Source organism: Ambystoma mexicanum, chromosome 10, assembly GCF_040938575.1.
Source record: "Ambystoma mexicanum isolate Mex_15411 chromosome 10, UKY_AmexF1_1, whole genome shotgun sequence".
In the NCBI taxonomy this organism is placed as follows: Eukaryota; Metazoa; Chordata; class Amphibia; order Caudata; family Ambystomatidae; genus Ambystoma; species Ambystoma mexicanum.
Genome location: NC_090932.1, coordinates 1,350,825,380 through 1,350,847,033, shown reverse-complemented (window position 1 = coordinate 1,350,847,033; position 21,654 = coordinate 1,350,825,380).

Below are 21,654 nucleotides of genomic sequence, written 5' to 3'. Positions count from 1 at the left end.
CTTGACTGCAGTCACTTCAACTGCTCCACGCCTGCACAGGCCAAACCACCTGCCAAGGGGAGCAAGCAGCATGTCAGGACTTCTGGCACATCACCACCACCAGTACCATCACCCCCACCAACACCGCCGCCAACACCGCCACCACCTACAGCTCCACCTGCAACCATTGTAAGATACCATTGAGCACTGAGGGGCACACAACACCCATGCCAGCAGACAGTGCTCCCCTGCACCAGCATGTCAGCATCCCCATTACATGGAGTGCGTCTCCTGGCAGTTTTCGGCAGGACCCATATCCCCACCAGTAAAGTGGAGGAGTAGGAGTGTACTCCGAGACCCCCAGCCGGCCCATAGAGCCGAGGTTTGCCCAGAAGTACTTTAAGACGAGATAGCTGCACCCTTGAGATGGATGGGGGTGCAGATTTATTACTCCAACACCAATCAATAAGGACAACTCAATGGTTTGGCAAAGGGAGTCTGTTTAATGACAAGTACAAAAAAATGGGGAGTCATGGATATCAGCAGTGATGCAATCGTCATTCTCGCTTCAACTCCAACAAACTTCATACAAGTTGTAACATTTATACTCAACACTCGTCATACTTGACGTGCAACACTCAAAAGTTAACATGCAATTCTATTGGTTAGGAAAAGGTAACTTTACTATAGGTACTATATCTGTATATGGTAACAGAGTGAGGGGATTGGGTAAACACTGTCAGGTGGGCGTCTAAGCCCTTCCTTCAAAAATGACTACTGTAGATGTCTCATTGGTTCTACTAACTATAGGACCCTATATCATTTGGTCGATTCTGATTGGGTTGGCACCAACCCCATGCATACTTTTTCACTTCGCTTAGCAGCACGCAGAATGGTCGGCCAGGTGAAGGGTGCCCCTTAGTTACCGGCCTTCCTCCAATTATGGTTACAATCAATCATAACTTTAGTAGCCATGTGTCAATTAGTTCACTGTGGTTGGCCTCAAAACGTCATCTTCTTTCTGGAAAAGGTCTGCTATCTCTGCCTGGTTGGGTGCCAAGCGTAGGTGTGAACCCCTGCCTGTTCTTGCTCGGCTGGTCACGTGCTTCCCACACCGTAAATTTGTCTCGTTTCAATCAATTTGTGTATTTAATTCTTATTTAGCCTGCCACCTACCTACGTCTTCTTATCTCGACGATTCAGAGGCAGGATATTCTGTTCTTAGTTTCAATTAAATGTAGCTACTGTTCGCCTCATCTATTGGTATAACCTTGGCTTCCCTGGCACGAGTTGCTTCTGCCAAATTTCGATTCAGCCATCTCTTCTCATTTTGCTAAATATGAATCTCTGCTCATTTGGCCTTTAGTAACCTGGGTTGATTCTGTTTGGTTTGTAAAGTGGAAATATACTTATAATAAAGTACTTCGTTTGAGGTAGGTTTATGTATAATGGCGCTTGCCACACTACTCTTCTACCTAGCATAGCAAGCCACACTGTTTCCTTAGCTTTCTTGCGGTTCTAAGCATATTTACAGGTATAAACTGGTCGACTGTCTTTGTATTGCTTACAGCTTAATTTTCTTAAATTTGAACATCATTCTTTTGTTTTAAGTTCACAATATCCTTACTCATGGCGTTTCGTCTCTCTGTGTCATTCTCGGGTCTTCATTTCTTCTATCTGTGTGTCTGTCTGGGTCCTTGTGACGTCACCATTCGTCTTCCATTAAGACATTTTTGGTTTCTTCTGGGATAGTACTTAGGCAATCTTCATTTCGTTTTATTTGCTGGTAGGGTTTCCTTGATGGATACCTTACTGTCCATGGTTTTCTGGGTATCGGTACTTCAATAGGTGTTGCTCTTCTGAGGGGCACTGGGCAGAGCCCCACTGCAGCTCTCTGCTGGTTTATTTGCTCATCATACATCACATATTTTGGTGTGAACATTCCTGGTACTCCGAAATGGGTGACTAGAGTGCAGGTTTTATTTGGGACTTCCTCTACAGGAGGAGGAGGAGTATGAGGGTGACACAACACCTTGCTTCAGCCCAGCCACCACATCTGCACAGCCCACCTCCACTTCCTGAGTTCAACTTGCGGGCAATACAGGCAAGGTTGGACAACATCGAGAGGCAACAGGCAGACATACATACTCTTGCAGGCCAGCAGCTCCAGGCAATGCCTGCAATGTGGGATTACCTGCAGGGATGCATCCAGTGTATAGCGTGCTCACTGGACCATGCCACCATGGTGAAACTGGCCCAAAGGGTGCATAAATACACTGATTCAACCTCAGCAGAGTCACTGAACCAGGCCATTCAGTTAACTCTGCAATACATTGGTGCCCAGGGGTCTGTGCCGTCCACCTGCACAACACCCGCTAAGGGCTCACTATCAAGCACCCCAAGGCTCTGTTTCCTCAGCCACTTCACCACCAGGGAGCAGGAGCTGGCCCCCAAGTCCAAAAGGCCACAGAAATGACACTGTAACACTGCAGAGGGGATTTTGAGCCTAGGTGTTAGGGGAGGGTGTGCTGATGGTGGGTGTTAGGGGAGGGTGTGTTGAGGGTGGGTGTTTGGGGAGTTTATGCTGAGGGTGGGTGTTTGGGGAGGGTGTGCTGAGTTTGGGTGTTCAGGGAGGGTGTGCTTAGGGTGGGTGTTTGGGGAGGGCGTGATGAGGGAGGTTGTTTGGGGAGTGTGTGCTGAGGGTGGGTGTTAGGGAAGGGTGTGCTGAGGGTGGATGTTTGGGGAGGGGCAATGCTGTTGTGGGGATGTTGGTTTCATGTTTTATGTTGTTAGATAAAAATAAATCACTTGGCGCAATGAGTGGACATTCCTTATTGAGTTAATGTGTTTAATGTGCACAGTCAATATTCACTGCACTGCACCTATTTCACTAACTATGCTGACGACACGCAGCTTGTATTCGAATTAAGTGGCAATTATCAGAAAGATAGCAAGCAATTTACCACGATATACGACCACATGGAGCAATAGATGGACTCCAATTGGATGTGCCTAAGCGGAAAAAAAACGGAACTCATGATTTTCGGCTCATCCTCTGCTCGTGATAAGCTACCCTCATCCTACACATCCTTCCACATTAAAGATACCCCCATTCCGGTCCTAAGCAAGGTTAAAACCCTAGGTATGCTGCTAGAAGCATCGTTGGGTGCGGACGCCCTAGTACAGTTCATCCAAAAAAACTGTGCTTACCACCTCCGCCTAATAAAAGCCATCAGACCATTCATATCTGAGGAAAATTGCGCGACCATAGCAAGAGCCACCATCTTGTCGCGCCTTGACTATGGCAACGCTTTAGTCCTGGGTGCCTCCAAGCAATGCCTACAAAGCTACCAAATTGTACAGAACAACGCGGTAAGAATTGTCAAGCTCAAAACTAAAACAGAGCATATCAGCAACTCCAGAAGGGAGCTTCATTGGCTGAAAATCGAAGATACGGTGCATTTCAAAACCTTAACCATCGTTCACAGTTGCATCTACGGAAAGGCTCCAACCTACTTAAAAACTAGGATCAAACCATACGTTCCTAATAGAACACTGAGATCATCCCAACTTGGTAAAATTGCTACGGCACCACACAAACTCAAAAGTGGCTTAGGTAGAGCCTTTCCAACGCTTGCAGCCAACCTTTGGAACAACCTACCAGACCACCTTAGACTGGAAAACAACTACTCGCGTTGTCGCAAACAGGTAAAAACCCACATCTTCAAATAAACGGCCATCACTGCCTATACCTCAGTTAGCTTAATTCTATGTGACTGTCCCGTCCGCTCTGTCTAATCACTATCTGTCCGTCCGTTCTCGTGTCCTTGTTTCTGCGCCCCAAGGCTCGCGAGCTACCGGCGCAATATAAATATTAAAATAAATAAATAAATAAATAAATAAAAGGTGCACGGGTAGTACTATTTGTTGTCTTCATCCAAAGAAGTTGTCAATGAGTTCCTGCCAAGACAGTCACCCAATCCTTGCTTCTATGCGCTCAGTGTGTGCATGCATGCTGCCCACAGCCACTGCTTCATCCTCCTCAGGCGGTGGTGGTCTGCATCCGGAGGCAGGGTTATGTTGCACCGGATGCATATGTTGTGCAACATAGCTCATGCCATCACTATCTGGCCCACCTTATCCGGCCTATACATTAGTACACCCCCAGTCAGGTGTAGACATTGGAAGCAGGCCTTTCACAGGCAGAAGGTGCACTCAATTGATAACCTGGTCCTGATGTAGGCCAGGTTGTATGCCACCTCCTGTGGCGTCACGGGATGTGTTTGAGGAGTCATTAGCAACAGATGCTGCAGGTATCCTGACTCACTTGCAAGGGGGAGAGACATAGGTGTCAATCAAGGTGATATGTGGTTGAGTTTCCTGTAACTGCGCATCTCAATAGACGATCTGTGCATGCATGTCCCATGTGTCATCAGACTACGCTATTTCACATTCCAGCCATTGCATGTGGAGTGACTACTCAGCGGGGGTGTTCGGTCTGTTATGGAACATCTTGCACACAGCCAAAACACATAGCTTCCGTGGCCGGTGCTTGACAGGTCAGGTCTGTCAGCATGCCTTGTTTGGTGGTTTAGGCCTATGCATTTCTCCCATGCGTGGTTCCTGATTACATGCCATGTCAAGTGCTAGTGTCATGTCCCTCATTTGCAGTTTATCAGGGTAACATTACATATATGGCAGTGTTCTTTAGGCCTTCACATGATGGACTACCAATGGGATCAATTGGTGTTGGCAGACCATACTCCTGGTCATTCCCTGAACCCCTCAGCTTGCACCAACTGTGTCTGGGGCTGGCAAGCTGTTCAAACCCAAGTGGCAACTGCTCTACGTGTGTGAAAATTGTTATGTGTGGTTCAACTTTGCATGGATGGTAACATTAGTCATTCGGTATGTTGTGATCTGTCATCTTTGCACTTCTTCCATGGCCCTTGGGGCCCCCTATGGACATGCATATGCACATACTTTGGACACCCCTAGATGGGCCTGCCCCCTTCCCCTTGCAGACCATGCATGAAGTGGGATATGTGATGTTGCAGTCTGGTACCTGTGGTCCAGTGTGTGTGTGGTTGGCCTGTTGGGGTAGCATGTCCTGGCCATTCACTGCCGCATTGTGAGTCATATCATTCTCCGGTAGTCGCAGCCTGTCATATGTTGGGTGTGCCGGTGCATCCTGCATGTATGTGGCCATATGAGAGCATGCAATCGCTATGTGTGGGTAACGACCCAAGCACGCCACTTGTATAGCAAGGTTAGTGTGATGGAACATGTACTCACCCAATTCCCAGGTACATTGACCTGTATGCACCCCCATGTACAGTACCAGAATGGTCCATGGCATCATGGGTTGATCCAAGGAACCGGGCACAGCAGTGGGTGATCGTGAGGTCAGCATCACAGGTGACCTGGACATTAAGTGAATGGAACTGCTTCCGGTTCCTTTAGACATCCTCCTAGCCCAGAGGCGCCACCCGCTCAACATGCGTGCATTCCAGGGTTGCCACAACATTGGGCATGCATGCAATATTGATATTGATATTTTATTTCTATCCCGCTCGTACACAAGTGTTTCAGAGCACGACAAGGCAAGGGAGGGGAACAGGGGAGAACAAAACAGCGATCAAAACAGCGATCTTAGTAGGCCCAGTGACACTGAGAACACGCAAGTGCATGGGAAAGGGGGGAGAAGTGGAAAGTGCGAAGCAAAGGAGAAACCGATAAATAATAATACATAAATAAATAATATAGGCAACATACAGCGGTAATGCAGCCAGCAATTTTCAAGTGCTAGGTTTAAGGCAGCAGACAGCGTAGGTCTGATTAGTGCAGGAAGAAAGGGGGGGGCTGTATGGGTACAGATACAAAGAAGCCGAAGACAGAGATCTACCCCCAGGTTGTTTCTTTGAAAAACAACTGACCCTGAGGGAGTTAGAGGTAGAGGAGCGAAGAGCTCGAGAAGCAAAGAGCTCGAGAGGGGAGGTATTTGCGGAGGGATAGCTGAAGGTATTTTGGACCCAGGCCCCAGAAAGCCTTGTGGACAATGCAGAGGGTTTTGAATTTAATCCTTCCATCCATTGGGAGGCAATGGCGAGATTTCAGAGCTGGAGAGATATGATCCCAGGGCTTGAGGCCAAGGACAAATCTTGCAGTCCTGTTCTGGATTTGTTGCAGAAGGCGGAGAGTAGAGGCAGGTAGATTTAGAAAGAGGATGTTACAATAGTCCAACCTAGAGAGAACCAGAGCTTGGGAGACCATGAGCTTCTCGGGGAAGGAGAGGAAAGGCAGAGTACCTCTGAGGAGGTGCAGTAGGAAGTTCGACTTTTTAGAGACCTCAGAGATGTGGGCAGAGAAGGAAAGGGTGGAGTCAAAGATGACCCTGAGGTTCTTAACCTCGCAGGCGGGGGTAGGAGGAGGGCCAAGGGAAGCCAGCCAGAGAGTGAGGGGAAAGGATGGTGAATGTGTGGGGATGAGGAGGATCTTCGTCTTGCTGGCATTCAGACAAAGATCATTGGTGGCACACCAATCTTGAATGGCAGTGAAAGCAAGCGTCCCCAGCCAGCACGATCCTCCCCGCAATGAGAGACAATGAAGGACTCTCCCAGGTCGGGAATAAAGCCAAGACAGAGTGCGGGTGAGCTTAAATGGGAGTTTATCAATCAGAATAGGGCATGCAAAGAACTCTGCAAACTCCGAGAGCGCTCTGTCTGACAATAGCAAAGACAGGCGTATATATTTACAGAAAACATCATAAGAACCTACATACTATAGGGGGCACAAATACAATGGGATTGGGTGGCGATGACTAACTATAGGTGCCTCTGCGATGTGGTTGGCCGTGGCTGGAGAACGTCACTGGTCAGCCTCGTGGGTTGGGCTGGGCTTGGCAGGTTGGCAGAGTTCATCCGGGCGGTGTTGGTGTGCCATTGCGGCCAGTGTCAGAGATGAATGTCTTTTCCTGACTTATTTGCCCTAGGCCATGCACACTGCAGTCATTCAGTCACTGCAATATTGTCGTCTTTAGTAAATCTTCCAATAGTTTACTCTACAGGTTAATGCAACACAGGAGGAATGCACCTTGTAAGGGGTCTAATGGTCGTTCATCAGGGCATGGTTACCAGCGTCCTGTTGACCGGTGCCATAGGTTGAGGGGCTAAGCTTCAGGGCATGGGACGGACGGTACAAGCCTCCCTGTCTTGTTAGATGTGGTTATAAATGTGCCGCGGTGTGTTGCCACAGTGTTGGGTGTCTTGATTGCACAGGGCCATAAGTCTAGGATGATCTGGTGGGTTGTGGGGTTTACGAGGGGGCGCCCTTGGAAGTGTGGGTTCAGGCAGAGGTTTACTGCTGTGCTGTAAATAATGCAGGTGGCGGCCCGTGGCCTTGGGTGCGGCAGAGGGGGTTACACATCTGTGAAGCGGCTCCAGTCTGGTTGGGGGAGGTGGGGCAGCGCGGCGCGGGCCTCTGCTCTTATGTTTGGCAGTCTCTGCAGGGTGGGAGGGGAAATGGCCTTGCACATTTTTACAAAGGTATCTTCCTCGCGTGTTGCCGGCTTTTAGAGGCGAAAACATCACAATCATTAGAACACTTTATAATATTTGTTTGAATGACTTGAAAACATACATTTCACTTCGCTGGAGGTGTCTTAATTTATATCCAGCCTAAGCACCTTATACGTACACTATGTTTCGACGACTCCAGTATTTAGCTATATGCATATACATTGGCAGTAAGTGAGGTAGCATGGAGGTTGATGTAGTACATAGAAAATAAACCGCCACTGTATGTGACGGTGGTGGCACGCAAGGGGCTTTGAACATTCATGCGTGACGAGTGCATTCTCGCACACCCTTCACAGGCGCCCCCCGTATGGTTACATTCGTTTTCTTGTGTACTCTAGCAGCATTAGTTCAGTTATGGCGCGGGACCGCGGGGTGTACGGTTTTTAATAATACATCTAAGGACCACTCCCCTGGAATGCTTTTGTCATTTGCACACCCCTATAGGGGTATGGGTCCTTCATGGCTGGTGTTATGTACACTAACTACACAATTCTACAGGTATCTTTGGTATACATGGTTTGTATGGAGAGAAGACAACAAGTAGTTTTTTACATTCGTATCTGGGTACTTTTCCTCTTCTCTCAGAGGACTGTTCTGCAGACCTTCCCATCACCCAGGCCCTGCCGACCAGGCCATTCTGGGAGCAGTGATACACTGCGGACGGTGAAATGTTACAGTGTCAGTGTATTGTGCTAGCTCATGTCCGTCTTGCTCGTGGGAACGTGCTTGCAGCGGATCTGCCAGGGAGCTGCGGCAACAGGGCTAATCGAAAAACCCTCCGAGGGTGGGGGCCGCGCTACAGTGCGCTGAGCTCACCCCATCCTTGGTAGGCGAAAATGGTTTCTGGGCCTAGCTAATTTCAATATATGTGGGTAATTGATACGTGTGGGCAATGTCGTCACCAGGTGGACCCTCCACCACCTGGGCCCGGGTGGTATGAGGGGCCACCCAATGAGCCATGGCCCTCACCTGGGGAGAAAACGTGGGCGAGGAGGGTCTTTTGGACCAATCCTCCCCTACATTTCCCCCCTTTCGTTACTTACGTAACGAATTCTTTAACTCATTCAGTCTCCTGCACTCTTCTTCGTTCATAACTGCCTCATCCCATTCTGGTGTGCCTTTTATGGGCATCCAGGCTCTGCACACCCCCCTTAAGCACTCACCCCTCCTAGCATATTCATCTGGGGTACAGGTCAGGTATATACATCCGCTGTCTCCTTCCAAGTCTACCCATACCTCCTCATACCATTCTAGTATGCGTGGTTCTCTGATGGTGGTGTGCCATAGTTTGTCTATAATGTCCTTGTCGTGGTATCTAGGCACTAGTTGATACCTAGGTGTGTCATCAGTCCCTGTTTGTACCTGTACTTCCTGCGTGGCTTGCATTGTACCCCGGGTGTTGCCCATTGTCACCATCATCATTGCACCATTCGGTACTGTGTTAGCACAAACCCGAAGACCCACCTGGCACAGGCAAAAAATTAAAAGGAGGAACACCACAGCTGGCATCAAAAATTTCACAGTTGTTCCAAGCCATGAGGGGATCCAGGAGAAGATGTTATCGAACCATGTACTGTCTTCCGTCCCACCTTCCATTTTCATTTTTTCTCCTAGGTTATGGACTGCTTCGATCACATGGGATAGAGAGCCATTTTCCGCGTCTTCAGAAGGTACGAAGGTGCAGCAGGCACTTCCGATTTTTCAGCAAACACCTCCGTCTATCGCCGTTAACAGGTCCAGGACATACCTGTTTTGCATGGTCATCAGTCGTAAAGCTCGTAGTTCCACTTTGATTACGTTAAACCCTTCTTCAGTGTCGTTCGCCAGCTGAATCAGTTCCCAGCGTGTTATCTGGAGCCATTTTGCATTTGCTCTTGTTTGGACACTTGAGACCAGTGAGGCAAAGAATGTTTCTGCTGAGCTGAATAATCTATATTTATCTGGGATCTGGGCCAATAATTCTGATGATTTCTTTGATATGTAGTTTGATGCACGTCTGTTACGGGTGAGCACTTCTCCCTTGCTACCGGAAGATAGGACGTACATTTGCGACTCCGCAGTTGGCTGAGCTGCACTCTGTTGCCGGCGTTCCTGTGTCTTTTTGCTCCCGTTGATGTGGCTCTCCGGTATTACCATTAGGGCTGAGTGTAGAGTGGCCATTGAGCAGCTGCCACTCCACGACTGGGGGAGATGTAGGTATGCCTGGTTGCCGCATACCCAGTACGTGCCCATAAGGGCCGCTGTCCCTTTTCTGAGGTCTGGGATGGTGAGGGTCTTGTTACAGTTCTTGTTTGTTCCCATAGAGGTCTTCCCCTCCCCTTTGAAACACAGTTCATAGTCTATTTGGCTCTGTAGTTTGAAAGGTTTTTCGATGGCGGTTACCCAAGTTAGTTTTGAAATGTGTTCTTTCCATACTGGTGTGCATGTTTCTTCTATCCACTGCAATCTCTCTGGTGCCACACCTCTCAGTGCCTCCGCCTTGCACATTACTTCTTCATCCTTCCACTTGTTATCCGAAAAAAATGTCCCTTTTATTACAAAAAATGGTTCTTTCAAACATACTACCCCTGCCGTTTTTGGGTAGCATGTTTTCTCGTTCTGCAGCATTTGAAAAGTAACTTCGTGTGCCTGGAAGGTGTTCTTAATTCTGCATAACGTGAGATGAAGGAGACATTGGGCATCTATAATTGGCAACTCTTTGGGTAACAATACTTTGGGTGTACCTGAAGCGTGCGGGATGAGGGAGCAGACATAACAGCTCTCGTTTGTTGTTTGTTTAGCTGTGGCACTCATATCTGCATACCACTTATTTGTTTGGTGAGGGTGTCGTGGGTCTTCCATCTTATCTAGGCCTAACCCATAGTACTCATCATACTTCCTCCTCCCTGCTTCCCTCTTTCGTCTGTTGTTCTTGTTCCTCATGTACTTCCCAACTTCCTGGGCGAAGGATAAAATAGACCCCCCTTTCTCATTCCCGGCCCCCTTGGCCCAATCCTCGTATAATATTTCGTGTGCTGCTAGCATTTTTTCACTTTCGTCTTTTACTTTGTCTTGCAGGTTGTTTTTTAAGACGGGGGCTGGTTGACTGGTAGGCGTATTGTACAACCATGATATAGCGGATGGGTTTCGGTCATTTAAACTGCGAGCATTGAACCTTTGCATCCCAGGTGGGGACATTGTGTTGTTTTGCATTTCACCCTGTGGCCTTTTCTTTTCAGGTATGACAGGGTTGGATGGTGTGGTGTGATAACCCCATACAAGTTTAGTTCCGTCCCATACCAGAAAATCCCCTTCCCTCATATTGACACTTGCAGTTACATTGGTCCCAGTAGTGCTGTTAATCCCAGTGCTGTTAATCCCTCCCCCCTCGTTCATCTCGATAGAGATGAACGCTATAAACCAATATGTAACCAAGCCAAACATTAGCATAAAAAACATCGAAATACATATAGATAATCCGCACTCATACGAATATCTGCATCTCTCATTTAATATTTCTCTCATTCTACTAATTCTATCCGTTGCAGGCTGCCTGTTAGATGCCATGGTAGCTCCTGTTTAAAATACAAAAGTGCATTAAGTGCATGCATGTAAACGTTTTGTTGGCACCATTAGGGCCGTTATATGTTGAAGGGAAATGGAGGTGGGTAGGGTTGTAGGGAGGGGAATTCACAGACAAGGGTGTAACAAGTTATAATTTGATCATTTCATCAATCACATAATGGGATAAACATACCAAAAAAAACCACAAATAATCAAACAAAAATGCAACAATATTTTTTTTTTTCAGTCACTTTCCCATTCGTGTTCACTGCTGACGCACACACACAAGTCGAGGTTCAGACATTTTGTTCAGTTAAATTGGTTGCTGTTGTCTGTGCCTCCTCATCTGCCTCCTCTTGCACATTATTATAAGCTCTTCGCACATCCGTCAAATGTATCCAGTACCGCAAGCCCTTCACTTTTACAGCCGTGGGCGTGCAGAACACTACCTCGTACGGGCCGTGGAATCGTGGTGCATTCCATCGACGCACAAAACTCCTGACATATATTAGTTAGCCTGGCATTAGCTGTAGCTGCTGCTCAGGTTCTGTGACAGACCCTGTTATGTTTCCCTCCTCTCTAGTGAGGGGTGGGGAGAGCTGCTTTGATATTACGCGCGCTGCCCTTGTTAGTTTTTTCAAATAGTCTGTGAATTCTTCTCCTAATATCGCGGCGCTTCTATGTGCATCTGAGTGTGCGCGTAGCGGGGAGTGTGCTGTGTGCATTCGTCTCCCAGTCACGATTTCGTGCGGGGACAAATGGTGATCTTTACTTGGCTGATTTCTCAATTCAAATAGTGCAAGGGGCAGACAGTAGATCCAGTTCTTTTTCAATGAAAAACATAGTTTTGATAGCCTGCCCTTTAACAGTCCGTTCATCTTTTCTACTACGCCATTACTTTGGGGATGATAAATCGAACACAATTTATTTTTTATCCCCAATAATGTTGTCACCTCCTTGAAGAGTTCATTCACAAAGTGTGTGCCGTTGTCTGAGCGGATTACGTCACAAATCCCCCAGCGCGGGAACACTTCCCTCACCGGGAATTTCGCAGTGCTCTTGGCATCATGTCGTGCACACGGACCTGCTTCCACCCACCTTGAAAATGGGCACACAACCACGATCATGTACCGTGCGCCATTACATCTTTCCCCCATGTCTGCATAATCAATATGCAGCTCTCTGAATGGGCCAATGGGTTTTGGGATAGTTCCCCGGAGTGTTCGTAATGTCATTCCTGAATTATAGATCTGACATGGTGTGCATTCCGTTGCTAATCGAGACACGTGCTCCTGGAGACAGGGTACGTACCATTCTTCTTGTATTTCGGCTGCAATGTGCTGTTTGGTATTGTGCGCAGGGAAGTGTAGTTGCTGGAACGCAATTTCTAGTAGCTTCATTGGCATTACTAGCTTTCCTGAGTTATTTTGCCGCCACAATAAGTCTGTTCCCGACTTGCTGCACCCTCGTTTTGTCCACATTAACTTTTTGTCTTCACTAGCCCCGTTCTGCAATTCTAGTATTTGGGATATGGGCATCATATTGTACCCTTCTGGGGGCTCTTCGTTCGCTTTGTGCTTCATCATGTACTCACCTGCCTCATATTTCTGAAAATAGGAGGCCTCCTTGGCGGCAGCGTCCGCTGCCGCGTTTCCCAAAGACACAACATCTGTGTTGGACGTATGTGCTTGGCACTTAACTATTGCCACTGCAGTAGGGTTTTGTAGGGCCTCAATTAATTCTTTCAGCAATCCTGCATGCTGTACTGGTGTTCCGTCTGCCCGCCGAAATCCCCTCCGCCCCCATCTTGCTAGACCTCCATGCACTGTTGTTGTCATGTAAGCTGAGTCCGTGTATATGGTTACTGCGCAACCCTTACCTGCATGTAACGCTTCTATGAGCGCAATCAGTTCTGCTGCTTGTGCGGAGTAATGTGAAGGGAGGCGGTACTGCACTAGTGTTTCATACCCACCGTCTTCTAATCTCACCACCGCCATCCCAACATGCTTTTCTCCCGTGTCCACATTAATTGATGCAGACCCATCCACAAAGTACACTTCCCCCTCGCTCAGAGCGTTCTCACACACAACTGTGTCCCCCTCTCTTTCTCCTGTGTAGATTGCGCAATCGTGGTCTTGTATATCCTCTAATGTGCAGGTTTCTGAAATGAATGTTGCGGGGTTTACTGTCTTGCATCTTACCACATGGATGTTGGTGCTGGACAATATTATTTCATATGCTGTTGCCCGCTGTGTTGTTAGTGTGCTTTTTGACCTCTCAAGTATTGCAAACAATGAATGTTCCACAAACAATGTTACTGGGCAACCCATTACTATTGTGGCACTTTTCTCAATCGCGAACGCGGCTGCAGCAAGCGATTGCTCGCACGCGAAATGGCCTTGCATTACGGCATCCAAAGTACCACTATAGTACGCTAAGGGCTTGTGTCCTAGGGATGTCTTTTGTGTCAGGACAGCTGTCATGAGTGTCCCCTTGCAGTGTGAAAATAGGTAAAATTCGCGTCCATAATCGGGGTTGGCTAGCACTGGAGCGCTTGAAATTAACCTTTTTAACGATTGAAATGATGTACTCATTTCTTCTGACCATTTGATCTTTTTATTGTCCTGTTGTGCTTCTTTAAGTGCTTGCAGTAGGGGTCTGGTGTATGCTGCATAATCTAATATCCATGCTCGGCAATAGTTGCACATTCCCAAAAATTTCTGCATCTCTTTTACTGTTGTGGGTTCCGCTACTGACCTTATCGCTTCTGCCCTGTCGGGAATTATTCTTTTTCCATCTTTTGATTTCAGCTGTCCCAGGTATAAGACCTCTGTCAGGCAATGCTGTAATTTCTCCTTGTCTACCTTGTACCCCTTATTGGCCAATAGTGTCAGGAGCGTTGTTGAGTCCTTTCTACATACTTCTTCATCTTGTGCACACACTAACAAGTCGTCTACGTACTGAATGATTGTACTCTCAACTGATAGGTTTCCCAAGTCTTCATGCAATATGCGGTTGAATATGCTCGGGCTCTCACAGTATCCCTGTGGTAGTCTGCAGTGTTCATACCTTTTCCCCCCTAGTGTGAAGGCTGTAAGGTATCTACTCTCTTCGGCAAGGGGTATTGAGAAAAATGCGTTTTTCAAATCCACTACTGTGAAGTGTGATGCCGACTTTGGAATGCTGCATAATATGGATGCAGGATTAGGGACCAGAGGGAACTCTTTCTGAATTACATCATTTAAGGGGCTTAAGTCCTGTATCATCCTCCAAGATCCTCCTTTTGCTTTTTTAATTGGATATATGTGTCATGACTTCAGTCGGGCGGCGTTTCTTTTCTTTATGGAGACGCCATTAACAGTTCCACCACGTCTGACGGCCGTTCTGGGAGCACCGCTCTAGTGTTTTTCCAAGATGGCCGTCGGCGTTTACTACTGCCGGCTCATTGTGGCGTTCCTCGCGTTGCACCTTCACTGTACTCTGCGTCTTGAAGGTAACGCTAGTGTATCCTTCCTCCGTGTGTTTTCTCTTGTTATCCTTCCCTTGTTTTTCCCGTCTCCCTCTGGTCTCCCGTTGGTTTCCCTTGTGCCATTCGATCCGTACGTCTTGTACTGATCTCTCGCTCTCTCTCTCAGTTCCCTTGCCCTTCTAACTTTCAGCCTGCCTTTCCTTGCCCTTGCCCTTGCTGCTAAGCACTTACCTCCTGGTCGCTGGTAGTTCCAATCTATCTGGAGTCATTTGTGCGCCCTTCCGGCTTCTCCCCGAGTCTACTGGTGAATCTCCGTCTAAACCAACCTTTTGAGCCGCCTTCCGCTGAAAGATCATTCTGCTGGACTTCGCATTTCCACTCACTCCTTCAATCAGAACAACACCTGCAGGGTTTTTTCTGCCCTTTCGGGCTTTTTCCCTGCTTAGGGGCCGGCTCCCAGGAGTCCCCGCTGTTCGTGTTATCTAGTTACCCGACAGTGTGGCATCCCAGGGAGCTCGCCCCTACTTACGTCAAAAGAAAGAAGCAAGGAAGACTGATAAGACTCAGACCCGAAGACGTCCTGGAAAGAGGCCGGAGCTACAAGAGAGGTTCACAGACGATTCAGGTGAGGAGGAAGGAGGGGAACGTTCAGTCATTCCTGACAATATGCATGTGTTACATGGGGAGGTCGAGGGCACTATGATTCCTTGTGCTAATAGTGCATTGATGGTCTCTTTTATCCCTTCTTCAGCCTCACGGGACAATGGATACTGTTTTACTCGGGATAAAATTGCTCCTTGCTTTAGTTTTATTACCACAGGTTGTACTCCATGCAACAGCCCTACGTTATGGGGGCCTGTTGTCCACAAGTTATTTGGTACGAGCCTCATGTCGTCATCAAAGAATGACGGTGGTGCTCCTACCACTGCCATCAGTTGGACGGGGGCTTCCCTGGTTTGAATTAAAATGTCACAGGGCATCGCTATTTCCATTACTATCTCACCATCCCCTTCTGTGTCTGAGAAGAGATCCTCATCCGTTACCTCCCGTAGGGCGATGTTGGCATTTGTACATAGTACTGTGCGCCACTCACATCCTTCCCTATCCACTCCAATCACAGCAATTCTTTTTGCTGATACCTGTACAGCGTGCAAGTCTAATGGTACCACTGCTCCGGGTGCGGTGTCAGGGCACACTATGGGACGGAAGAGGAATTCCGCTGGAATCCTCCAGTTCATTCTTCTTAGCTCTGGAATTATGAGGGCCAACGCCTTTAGCCCTTCAATAAACATTTCCTCATTTTTTGGTAATCCTCGTACTTCCAGTGTGGTCGTGTAGGCTTGCACTACCAACATTGCACGCAAGGGGCATATCCCGGGTGTAGAGCACACTATACCTCTCTCAGTGAATGATATGGTCATGTTAAGTTTGCTTAGGAGATCCCTCCCTAATAAATTTATGGGTGAGTGTTCGTAGTACAGTAGGGGTGCCTTTACAGTTTTACCCCCCACCGTTACATCCAATGCTTCTGTGTAAGGAACTTCAATTACAGCCCCAGAGAACCCCTGCGTCTCTAACTTCCTGTTAGATAACGGGAACCGGCCCTCCCTAATGCATGATTTCTCCGCTCCCGAATCGACCATGAATATGAACTGCTTGTCTCCTATCTGCGCCCCAACCAATGGTTCCTCTGCGGCATTGTAGGTTGTAGATAGAACTGGACACGCAAGTGTTCTCTGTGGGCTGTCCTATGTGGGATGTCTCATCGCCCCCCCCTGATTAAAGACATTTCCTGAAACCACTGACATGCCGTTGTAGGGTGCTGGTGCAGGGGCTCCGTTTGCTGTTATTGCGAAAGGGTTGCCTGACGGGTATTCCATATTGTCATTATTTTGTGGGTGGTCCTGTGTTCTATACTGGGGCCCCTGCTGCTGCTCAGAGTTACCTTGTCCTGGGCTTCTCGGTTGTTGCTGTCCCATGGGAAGACCGTATGGGCTCCCCGGGTGGGGGTGGCCGTACTGTCCTCCTTCTTGGAACCTATTGATGGGCCTGGTTCTGCACTCCCTAGAGTAATGCCCTCATCGTCCGCAGTTCCAGCAACTCCCTTGCGCACCTCTAGGGCCCTGCCATCCATTTCCCCCCATTCCTCCATATCCCGTTCCACCTCCCCTTCGGCCCCTGTACCCACCTCGTCCCCCTCGAGGGGTCCACTCTTGCCACTGCGAACCTCCACCTTGTTCCTGCTCGTTCCACTGCCGCTGTCCTGCTCCTGCCCAATTAGTTGCCACTCTTCCTTGTATTGCTGTCAGCCCCTCCTCCTCCTCATCTCCCTCCCTGCAGTGGGGGAGTGCGGCTACAGCCGCTGCGACCTTCACCAACTTTGTCTGTACTAGCTTTGCTTCATCCGCCAATCTCTTCTGTGCCACTTCCTTCTCCTGTTCCTTTATTCTCGTACTATTATGCTTTGGATCTCAGGCCACCCCTTTGCTTCAATACCAGCTATCTTATCGAGCGCCTTTTGCACTTCTTTGGGGAGTCCTCTTTTTATAATAAAATAGAATAAGGATGTCGATTGATACCAGGGCGTACCCGTTTCTGCTCTCCACATCTCTTGGACCCGAAAAATGTAATCCATAGCCTCCTCCCCATCATTCATTGTACACTGCATTACTTACTGACTGTAAGTCTGGCGTATCCGGGAATGTTTCCCGCAAGGCATCCCACACCCTTGCACGCACTGTGTTAAAGGAGGCTCCATCGTGGCGGTCGCAGTCTAGTGTTACTCCCGGGAAACCGGCCTTAACCCATACTCTCTCATCCTGATCCCCCACCGCTGAGACGAGCAAGCTCTTTACGTCTCCTATTGCTAGGGGTACCCCGGCAGTGTGCTTCTCAAAGGCGTATATCCACTTGCTTGCCCCTCCTGACAACGGGGGCAACAACTTTAGTAGATTGGCTTTATCCATCTGAGCCCATAGGATATAGTTAGGCCTCCCTCCTCCACTATGTATCAATGGGAGCTGTAGCCTTCCTTTTGTCGTTCCATCTGGACCTGGTTTGATCGCTGATGTACCCAGTGATGCCATTTTCCCCACCCTGTTCCTCAATCGCCCCGTCCACTCATCGTCCAATGTTCTCATCGAACATGTACCTTCCTCCCCTTCGCTTCCCCCTCCCATCGCCATACTCAACCTGTCGCTTTCTTCTAACTCGTCCCTTATATCACATAGTAATTCCTCTCTAATCCCCCCAAGCCTTTCTTCGTTATCAACATCTCCCTCTCGCGCCCCTACTTCTATTATTCGTGTCGGTTCTTCCTCAATTCTGAACAGGATCTCGCCCTTTTTCCACCCCTCTTCGGGCTTTCTATTTTCACCTGGCGCTCTAGACGTACGCCCTGCTCTAGTTGCATCTAATGCTGTTTGTTCACATATGTCTTTTATCCTTGAGAGCTCATCTTTTGCTATCGAAAGTCTTGATTGTAAATCTTCTGTAAGTTTCTCTATGTCTACCCTTTGTGCGCCTGCCTGGGCTCGCTCCCTTGTGCTTTCATATGGCGGGGGTGCCGTGGGCCGGTGGGGTGTAGTAGCTGTCGGGGGAGGTACGTAAGTGGGGTCACTGTACCCTTCTGCGGGCACAGGCTTGTTTAGTATCGGGTACAAACTTATTACCTCCATTGGTGGCGCTACACTTGATATTTCGTTAACATCTTTCTGTATCATCAACGGGTTGTCGGTGGTTGTCAGGATTTAACGCTGGTGCTTTAGGAGGTGGTATCTCCTCAAATAACCTCCAAAGGTCTAATACTTCTCTTCTGTTCTGCAATTTGCTTCCCCTTGTACTTTAGAAAAATGCATGTGGCCACCGTATCCAGAACACTTTTATCAATTGACCCTCCCTCTGGCCAAATCTGAGGTAACCCCTCCCCCTTTATCTCGGTCACCCATTGGTCATGATATTTTTTAATCCGCTCCGCGTAGCCTGGTAAATTCTTACAAATGTGCGACAAGGGTGTCTCGGCCCCCATCTTGTGTGTTCCCCTAGCGCCTGCTTCTATCTGTGTGTCCACAGTTACAATGTAAACCTCTTACCAATATTATTTTTGTTTTTCCTTTTTTACATTCAATAATGGGCTCCTCTGTGCTCTGCCCCCTCCCTGCGCAATACTCAACTGGCTATACACAGTCGCTATCCTCTTCTCTTTGGGGGGAGGTGGTACGTACAAGAGCAAACCATCAGTTATTTTGACAACATCGACCCGGAAACCAAAATAGGCACACACTCACTCCCCCTTGTTGTTTTATCTCTTCAACAGGAATCCTATCTGGTCACACTTACCATGACCATTCCATTTCTGTACATTTATGGCCAGTTTACACACTTACAACATCAACTTGTCGCCTGACACACACGAGGTGCACACACCTCCCAGTAACACTCTGTTCACAATTCAAGCTGCTCTCCCTTTCCTCCCTAGCCGGCTGTCCCTATCCTTATTCCGATAAATGGATGCCCATATATATATATATGTATTGCTCTCCTCTTCCCTCTTGTAATAGGATTCTCTCCCTCTTACTTTCCCCCTTAGCTTTGTACTAATTTCACATTTATTTTTTCCCCCTAACCTTAAAGAAAAAGAAAAGAAGTAATAGCGGTTTCTAATATATTCTCAGTGCCCCCTTTTGCTGAACACTTTTTCTCTTATATTCCACTTATTTATATATTCCCAGTACTAGTCAAGATAGCACTATGCGGCGCCGCCTTCCACCCCCTTTCGGAGCTAGGTTCCCGTCACTTTTATCTCTTATTCACCTCTTAATCCTAATGGCCATATGCAAAGAAAAAGCAAGGAAATTTTAGAATGATCCTTAGTAGATCTGCGTACCCCCTATTCGTTCCCTGTCCTACACTCCTTCCCCCACTCCCTTTACAATCGCTCGCACTCAATACTCACGTGCCCGTCTTGAACCGATAGTCTCCGAAACTGGGTCCGTCCAGGCAGTGTCGCCGTCAGCTCAACAGTCAGCCCCGGCGAGCGGTACTCAAAGGGTATTTTGCAACTGGGATCCCGTACCCCCTCTCTTTTGAGTGCGCACTTCTTAGTGTACCGGTCGCCGTTCGCGGCCAGCCTGCCGGAGCCGGCTCACCGTGCGTATCCCTTTTCGACCGGATATTCTCGTGCCAAAAGGGGACGGTATCGTTAGATCGGGAAGAAATAATAATAATTATCACACTTTCGGGGTCACCACTGAAAGCAAGCGTCCCCAGCCAGCACGATCCTCCCCGCAATGAGAGACAATGAAGGACTCTCCCAGGTCGGGAATAAAGCCAAGACAGAGTGCGGGTGAGCTTAAATGGGAGTTTATCAATCAGAATAGGGCATGCAAAGAACTCTGCAAACTCTGAGAGCGCTCTGTCTGACAATAGCAAAGACAGGCGTATATATTTACAAAAAACGTCATAAGAACCTACATACTATAGGGGGCACAAATGCAATGGGATTGGGTGGCGGTGACTAACTATAGGTGCCTCTGCGATGTGGTTGGCCGTGGCTGGAGAACGTCACTGGTCAGCCTCGTGGGTTGGGCTGGGCTTGGCAGGTTGGCAGAGTTCATCCGGGCGGTGTTGGTGTGCCATTGCGGCCAGTGTCAGAGATGAATGTCTTTTCCTGTCTTATTTGCCCTAGGCCATGCACACCGCAGTCATTCAGTCACTGCAATATTGTCGTCTTTAGTAAATCTTCCAATAGGTTACTCCACAGGTTAATGCAACACAGGAGGAATGCGCCTTGTAAGGGGTCTAATGGTCGTTCATCAGGGCATGGTTACCAGCGTCCTGTTGACCGGTGCCATAGGTTGAGGGGCTAAGCTTCAGGGCATGGGACGGACGGTACAAGCCTCCCTGTCTTGTTAGATGTGGTTATAAATGTGCCGCGGTGTGTTGCCACAGTGTTGGGTGTCCTGATTGCACAGGGCCATAAGTCTAGGATGATCTGGTGGGTTGTGGGGTTTACGAGGGGGCGCCCTTGGAAGTGTGGGTTCAGGCAGAGGTTTACTGCTGTGCTGTAAATAATGCAGGTGGCGGCCCGTGGCCTTGGGTGCGGCAGAGGGGGTTACACATCTTTGAAGCGGCTCCAGTCTGGTTGGGGGAGGTGGGGCAGCGCGGCGCGGGCCTCTGCTCTTATGTTTGGCAGTCTCTGCAGGGTGGGAGGGGAAATGGCCTTGCACATTTTTACAAAGGTATCTTCCTCGCGTGTTGCCGGCTTTTAGAGGCGAAAACATCACAATCATTAGAACACTTTATAATATTTGTTTGAATTACTTGAAAACATACATTTCACTTCGCTGGAGGTGTCTTAATTTATATCCAGCCTAAGCACCTTATACGTACACTATGTTTCGACAACTCCAGTATTTAGCTATATGCATATACATTGGCAGTAAGTGAGGTAGCATGGAGGTTGGTGTAGTACATAGAAAATGAACCGCCACTGTATGTGACGGTGGTGGCACGCAAGGGGCTTTGAACATTCATGCGTGACGAGTGCATTCTCGCACACCCTTCACAGGCGCCCCCCGTAGGCAATCAGAGATGAGAGAGGAAGAGGAGGGCAGCCTGAAAATGAGTTGAGTGTCGTCAGCGTAGCACTGGAAATTTGAGCAGAAAATGGCAATGCAGTGGGCGAGAGTTGCCAGGTATTGTTCGAAAAGCCAGGGCGAGAGGTCAGACCCCCGTCCAACTGCACAGGTAGAGAGGAAGATAGATGATAGGAAGGACCCAAGTTGGACCTGGGAGGGTCGATCAGAAAGGAAAGAGATCAGCCAGGCCAGAGCCTGATCAGTGAAACACAGGTTTTCACGGAGGCGGTTGAGCAGGATGGTATGGTTGATCGTGTTGAAGGCAGAAGAGAGATCGAGGAGGATGAGGACAGAGGGAATGTTAGAGTCAAGGTTGGAGAGCAGATCTTCACGGATGTTCAGGGGAGCAGTTTCCATGTTTCTGGCAACTCTGAAGCTCAACTAGTGGTCATGGAGACAGCCAACAGCATTGGAATGAAGGTTACGCTGAGAGATGGCCAACTTTTCC